Genomic DNA, 6,814 nt, shown 5'->3' on the forward strand with positions numbered 1-6,814 from the left:
TTGGCTTCTACGTTTCGTTCATCGCATAATTTCACACAATTGTCTAATTGCTCGCCCCGTGGCACTAAAACATGAGTGATACGCAGTATGCAAAACTGTTATATGTGTTGGCATGATAATGCTGTGTACATACAAGGAAAATCGTTCCATTCGCTGTGGTTGCAAAGAATATATTTTAATGAGCTGTACTGCAGCGATTAACGGGTGCACTTCGTATCAAATAATTTCGCGCCGATATTCTCTCGCGTGGCAGAAGAGCAAAATAGGCCATTTGAAATACCGTAGTACGACATTTACAAAACGCTCTCCCACTCATGTTTACGATAGAACAGGACACATTCTTTTTCCGGATGTAATATACATAAAACCTAAAGCGGGGCGGGACCTATTTTAGGACATGGATATAAAAAGAGCCTACCGATAAGAAAGTTATGTATCCCGTTTCCTGTTTCTAAGTAGATTCTTTGCAAGTATTCATTGCTATATTATTTAAACAGACCAAGAACACCATGAAAACAACGACAGCAAAGGCATTCACCCGTGCAAAATGCATTTGTAAGCGGCTACGTGGCAGTCTCCTCCACGTGCGCTTTAATTTCTGGCCAAAGGAGAGATATAAAAGACACAGAGGGTCGGGCCTTCGTGCACCTTGCATCAGTTGCTCGATCCAGTAGCTGGCCTCCTCCTGGTATTTCGTCCCATCAGGTACTTTCATATTTGTCCGAGCAATCAACGAATTTTCTCCTCTATCGCTCTATTATTGGCTACTGCGAGTCGATTTTATAAACGATCCCTGTGTTATGTTATAATTTATCAGTCTTCGGTAACTCTTCGCTTGCATTAGATCCCCATAATGAAATGGCTCGAAGTCCAGCATGTTAGAATTTAAAATAGAAATCTGATTTTCTACAATATTTTAGCTTTCCTGATTATGATATTTGAAATACGTAACTGATACGCTTATCGCAAAATGTGCAAAAAAGTCATATTGCGAAGCTTAAGCTTAGACATAACTGATCAAGTCGCAAAGCCTTAGGTACTCAAAGTTCTGGTTCTCATAGGATCTCACGAACAGGAACAGGTTGATAATATTTTAGGTATATTAAGTATGCTTGAAGGCACTCATCATCCAGGGGACTTGAATTTCACTTTTCCTCATCTGTACGCTCTCTTTCGTAAGCCACAGGAGCTGTACTTTTCTCTTTGTTGTCGCAGACAATAAAGTCAGACTCGTTGCTGAGATGAACTTCACCGCTGCCATCATGCTCGTCGCACTCCTTACAGGTGAGCAAGTCCTGCCTCATCAACAGATTTGATATTAGGCAAAACAGAATCATTTTTCAGAATGTACCCGAAATTCACTACTGGACACGGAACAGGAGACCCGTTGCGTAGCTGCATCTCGGGGCATTATCCAATACATTGCATGCCTCCACATTGTACTTCCTTGTTCCATGTTATTGAGAACAATATTTCTGACTACGCATCCTGTTTAACAGTAGCAGAGTATTCTAGATAGGCAAAGAAACCTTTATTTTCACTTTGATGCTCTGTTGATGATGATTTGTTTGTCCTTGTGTTCGCAGCGTTCGTGGGGATGATCACTGCAGCCGACGAGAGAAATGACGAGGCGCGAACGGGAAGTGGTAAGTCAAACTATAGATAGTTCTTGCTTGTGCAGTATTCCGCTTAATACTGGCAGATCGGGCCGCATGGTGGATGAGTGGTGATGCAAACATGAAGTGCCTCCACGGTGCAGCCAACAAGTGGCGCTGAGCTAAACGAGAAAAACACGGAGTGTTTTTTCTCGTTTAGCTCAAAACTCCACCGCAAGGGAGTGCTAGTACTCTTCCGCAAAGTACCAATACTCTCCCAACGAGGGTAAAGTACACCCCAAGACCGTCTGCTTCTACTCCGCCAAACCGAGTACTTCTGCTCCTCCAAGCCGATTGTTTCTACTTCATCAAACACTGTGCTTTTACTCCTTCAGAACAGAGTGCTAGTACTCTTCCCAGCAGTATAAAAGCTTGATGAAGATACCTGGTCCCGTTAGAACGGATTCGCAATACTAACACGTGGGGAATATTTCATTCCTTCATAAGCCGCTCCTGCACTTATGCTTGGTGAATGGAATGTAATCTGCAGTGGTCTAGTTACTCAAATGAATCATTTTCTCTTAAAAGGTCAAAATCTTTATTGATCAGTGAGAAGACAAACTGAATAATAATTTGAGAAACCTACTGACAAACATATAAAATCAGATTGCAATGATGCCTATGAAATTTAGAACACATCTTAAAACAAAACATAAGCATATTTTCTAAAGTGTCATCAGTATTACAGTGCAGAAATATCCTTTATTTCAATAAGGTCCTTCTTTTCAAAAATAAAGTACACATTGCAAAGTTAAACATGGAACAAACATGTGGAAACTCACAAAGTATTGATACTACGATCAAAGAGAGAGAGAGAGGGCTCTTTATTAGAAAAACAGAGAATTTTGCCGGCGCGTATATACCCGCTGGCTTGCTACTCCAGTATGATCAAAGAGAAATATGCGCCACATTACTGGCCACGAAACGCATTTCTGGCACAAAGCGTGTGTACTTATATGGCAGAGATTACCAGATGAGCTGCTCAGCGTGGGACTGGTAATGTAGATAAATTGTGCAAGAAACTTTTTTATGTGCAATATTCTAAGACAGCAGCTCATTTGATAGCGTCCTATACAGCGTATGGATGTTCGTGACTGAGAGTACAGTGCATTTAGAAATGTGTTGCGTGTTCTTATCTAAGGTCGCAGGTTTAGCTAGCTTTGATTATATTTCACTTAAGTTATTCATGTATCGGGTGCATCCCATTGTTTCCATGTGGCTCTTGTCGTCGTTCTGCAGCAATATCCCGCCCCGGCCTCAAAGCGGTACAGAGGCGTATCAAATTTCCTATTCGGTTGGCGTCCTCACGAAAGTAGGTTCCTGGTGCTGTTGGGATTCATCCGTTAAAGTCTCGTAAATAAAGAAAAAAATTGAGTATATTATCTAGTGCGCAGCAAATGAGTGTAAAATGGCAAAGAGTGGTCGCATTACAATCTTGCACATCAAATTTCTTCTCATACACGGTAGTTCTTCATCCCCATTACTGTAAGAATACTATAGTTCCGAGGAGCAGCTTGCATAAATACATGATCAGTTATTGGGAGTCGTTGAATATGCAATCTAACTAAAGTATAGGACGGCTTCAGATGTGAACCAAAAATCAGATGTGATCAATATGATGCATCAAAGGCAACATAAGCATAAGTACAGGCCCGAAATTGCACGAAAAGGACGAACAAGGAAGCAAAACATAAATTGAGAATGGCACCATCCTGTTTCACATATCCCTGCCATGCTGCTGCATTTTTCATGCGACTTTACATATATTTGCACAATGAACCAACTTCCTGAAACCAAAGCTTTTTTCCAACTCAAGTGGTGAAGATGAGCTAAAGGAAGAAAAATTATCAGGCATCACAGAATCTTTGTTTCAAAACAAGTACATATGTGTCTGGGAAGAATAATACATCCAGAAACTTAAGTCCAGAAATTTACCATGTGCAAAAATGCTTTAGTTTATTTTGCCTTATAAAAATTATGTCTACAGAAGCCCTGACACCAAGAGGCTCTTGTTTAATACTGTATGTTCGCATCCGCCAATTGAAGAACAAGTGTTCTACTCATATGCCCTCAGTTCTTTGCATTGAACGTACCTCTACCTCCACTAGCATTCTTGGCTTGCAAGTAGATTGAGTCACTCTAATCAAAATATCAAATTCCTGCCAGAAGCTATCACATTACAATTTCAGAGAAGGAGAAACCACTATTTTGTATTTTAAAAATAATCTTCAATTCAAAGTGACTCTCCGGCTTCTAAGACGTATTGTGTGCACCATGGTGAACATAGTTAAATGCCTTAACTGCTCCTTTTTTCGCTTCAGAAGGCAAGAGCGGTTCTAATAAACTGATTTCGTGAGCATGCACATAAACGATAAAGACTTCTTAAACATGGGATACTCTTCCCCCAATGCTTCCCCTTTCTGTAAACTAAAAGGAAGCCATACCTCTTAAATTAGGTGTAAAAGTAGATAAAAGGGAAGATGTGAATATCTATCTGCTTCATGTCAGCATTTAAAATATGCAATTACAGTGTTCTGTATTTGCACCCTTGCATTCGCGTTCAGTTAAATGTAAGCTATTAAATATATGTAAGCACCTAATCAAGTATGAGCTGTTGGTTTTTATAGTTAACACAGGCGCCGTGCTCCTTGCAAGTATGCATTATGTCACTAAGCAAATATGCAATTTCATTGGAACCCTATATTGTTTCACATGGGTATATTTGTTGGGAGGCAAGACAAAAAGCAGTCGCTTCTCCCAAAACTAATGAGCTTTTTTAAGCACATTTCTAACTCTTAAATGGCACTTGCTCCATTATGTGCTTGTCTCCTGAAAGCATACCTGATTGTCGCTTTCCCATCAGAGACATTACATAAATATACCATGATAAAATGACTGCCTAGACCAGGTAGGAATTTTAATCTTGGTGTCACATACTGTATTTTCATTTTGTTGAGATTTAGTATAATGGTACACCCAATATACCCACATTCTAGATTTCTGGTTCAAATTTCATGGCAATGTATTTTGATTCTTTGGCGTGCGCTCCTCTGCCATGCGGTAAGTCTCGCTGGGCTGGCTCTTTCACATCCTTGTGCTTTGGAGCTGGCTTCTTGCGTTATATAAAGCGGGTGCCTGAAAAGTGTCATGTGCAAAAGTCAAAATTAGGACACGGCGGAAAACAACATCAAGACAGTCAAGGTTATGGCACTCAATGAAAGCCTTAGCTCTTAGTCTTCCTAACGAAATGCATGTGGAAGATATGAATGACTGCCGCAGCCAACTGCTATACTAGCTTCAATTTTTAGATTTAAACAAAAAATAAATAACCGACAGTTGACTTCTTGAACTGACCTCTTGCAGCATGCAGCTGAATGCCTGCGTTTCTAGCTAGCACTGGCGCTGCACGTAATTTCAGTGGTGGCAATTACCCATTGGCGAAAGACACCGTCAAGCGCCCGGCTTATTTATAATGAAAGCATGCGGCCAGCGAAATAACGCCTCTCTGTTATGTGACCCCTTATTTCAAGAGCATCCCGTACCCAGCATACTGCCAAACTGAATGAATTCGCATAAAAAAAACACAAAAAGCTGGATAAGCACGCTTCGCCTAGGCTCGGAATCATGGGCTGATGAACAACCCCGTTTAAGCGTCCTCTCGCCTTACGTCTTACTGAATATACCATGGTTCTGGCAGCGCTTACAATTTTCAAAGCTCTTACGGAGAGCGGCAAGTGATACAATCGCACGCAGTTATCGCGACGACTGGCTTTTTCGATTGACATCGAGAGACACAGCCCACTTGCCTAGTTCGTTGTCAAGGGCGCCAGCTAAGCGCCGCGACGACTTCCTGGCGAAGGCATGTCATGTACGCAGAATGCGCACCTAAGTTAGAATTCACTGACCGTAAAAGATTTTTCGTTATATTTAACGAAGGACGAACGACTGTCGGTCTCCTTTGGATGGCCTTCGGTGCTGCTCGCTGGACGGATTATCTTTCTCCGGTGCAGTGTTGTTCCGCTACTTTTGAGCGCGCGCACGGTGGAGAAACTCCGAGTCAAAAAGTAGAGCGCTCGCTCGGCGTTCCTTTCAACTGTGGCTGCCTGTTCTCCTAGAAGCAAAACGGTGCGTTCTTTGCTCAGTGTGCGCGAGTGATACATGGCTATGTTCGGGGCCAGCCTCCTGCAGTTGAAGAAGAAGATTACGCTTCATTTTGTTCTTTACTGCCGCAAGAGCAGAACGGGTATTCTACTCTTTCTCAGAAGGGCAGAATGAAAGGGACATTTCACTCTCTCTTGGTGACGGAGTGAACAATGCATTTCGCTCCACGCGACATTTTGTGAGAGTAGAACAAGGCTTTAAAGAGTAAATCGGCCCCTTCACTCCTGCGATACCCTCTCTAGTTTTTAGAGTGTACGCATGCGGTGAGAATATCCGGTGGCATATTGACGCACTGTGCCCGATACCACGCCATGTAGAGACGAATCGACTATCAGAAGAGTAAACTGAACATGTTCGCTTATTAGGGTTTTTAACGCAGTATTTATCCTTCCGCACAGTTTTCATTGTATATTTTATCGACATTCTCGTATGATTTTGCACTTGTTTACAGACGCAATGCCCTTTAGCTGTGATGAAGGCACCCTGTAGTAACTCAGCCTACACATCATAAACGTCGTTAAAATTATCCACTTTAGATCTGGACATACCTGTAACTGAACAATGTAGAACTTGTCGATGTGCACAACGCGAAAGAGTGAGGCGCGAAGGGGTGTTCCCGTTATTCTAAATGAGCTAATGACTCGACCAATTCACGTATGCGCGAACTTTCCATTAGCCTATAAGGTGTGTCGCGATATAGCAATGTTCTAATAAGCAAGCATTGAACGTTACACTGTGACTAAAATACGTTAACATAAATAGTTAATTGTAGTGTAATAATCGACGTTCTTTCGAATTCCATCATGTCTTCGCTGCAGGTTATGGCTCTGGATGCCCAGACCCCAGTGCCTGCACCAAAAGCTGCAAAGCCAAGGGTTTCCTCGTAGGCGTATGCCTCCAACCTCTACTGCAAATCTGTTTGTGTACGTAAATTTATTGAAGTCGACGACTGACTGGCAATAAAGCTCGCTTACTATGCGCTTGTCAAATTTCTCCTA

General features: G+C 41.9%; 1 long non-coding RNA gene across 1 annotated transcript; it reads left to right on the forward strand.

The window, feature by feature from the left end:
• Positions 1-653: 653 nt before the first annotated feature.
• Positions 654-6,814, forward strand: LOC129388318 (uncharacterized). The gene is made up of 4 exons (XR_008615295.2): positions 654-705; positions 1,216-1,284; positions 1,587-1,646; positions 6,635-6,814. It is a non-coding gene; the product is annotated as an uncharacterized lncRNA (long non-coding RNA).

The sequence above is a fragment of the Dermacentor andersoni genome, chromosome 10 (assembly GCF_023375885.2).
Source record: "Dermacentor andersoni chromosome 10, qqDerAnde1_hic_scaffold, whole genome shotgun sequence".
Classification (NCBI taxonomy): Eukaryota; Metazoa; Arthropoda; class Arachnida; order Ixodida; family Ixodidae; genus Dermacentor; species Dermacentor andersoni.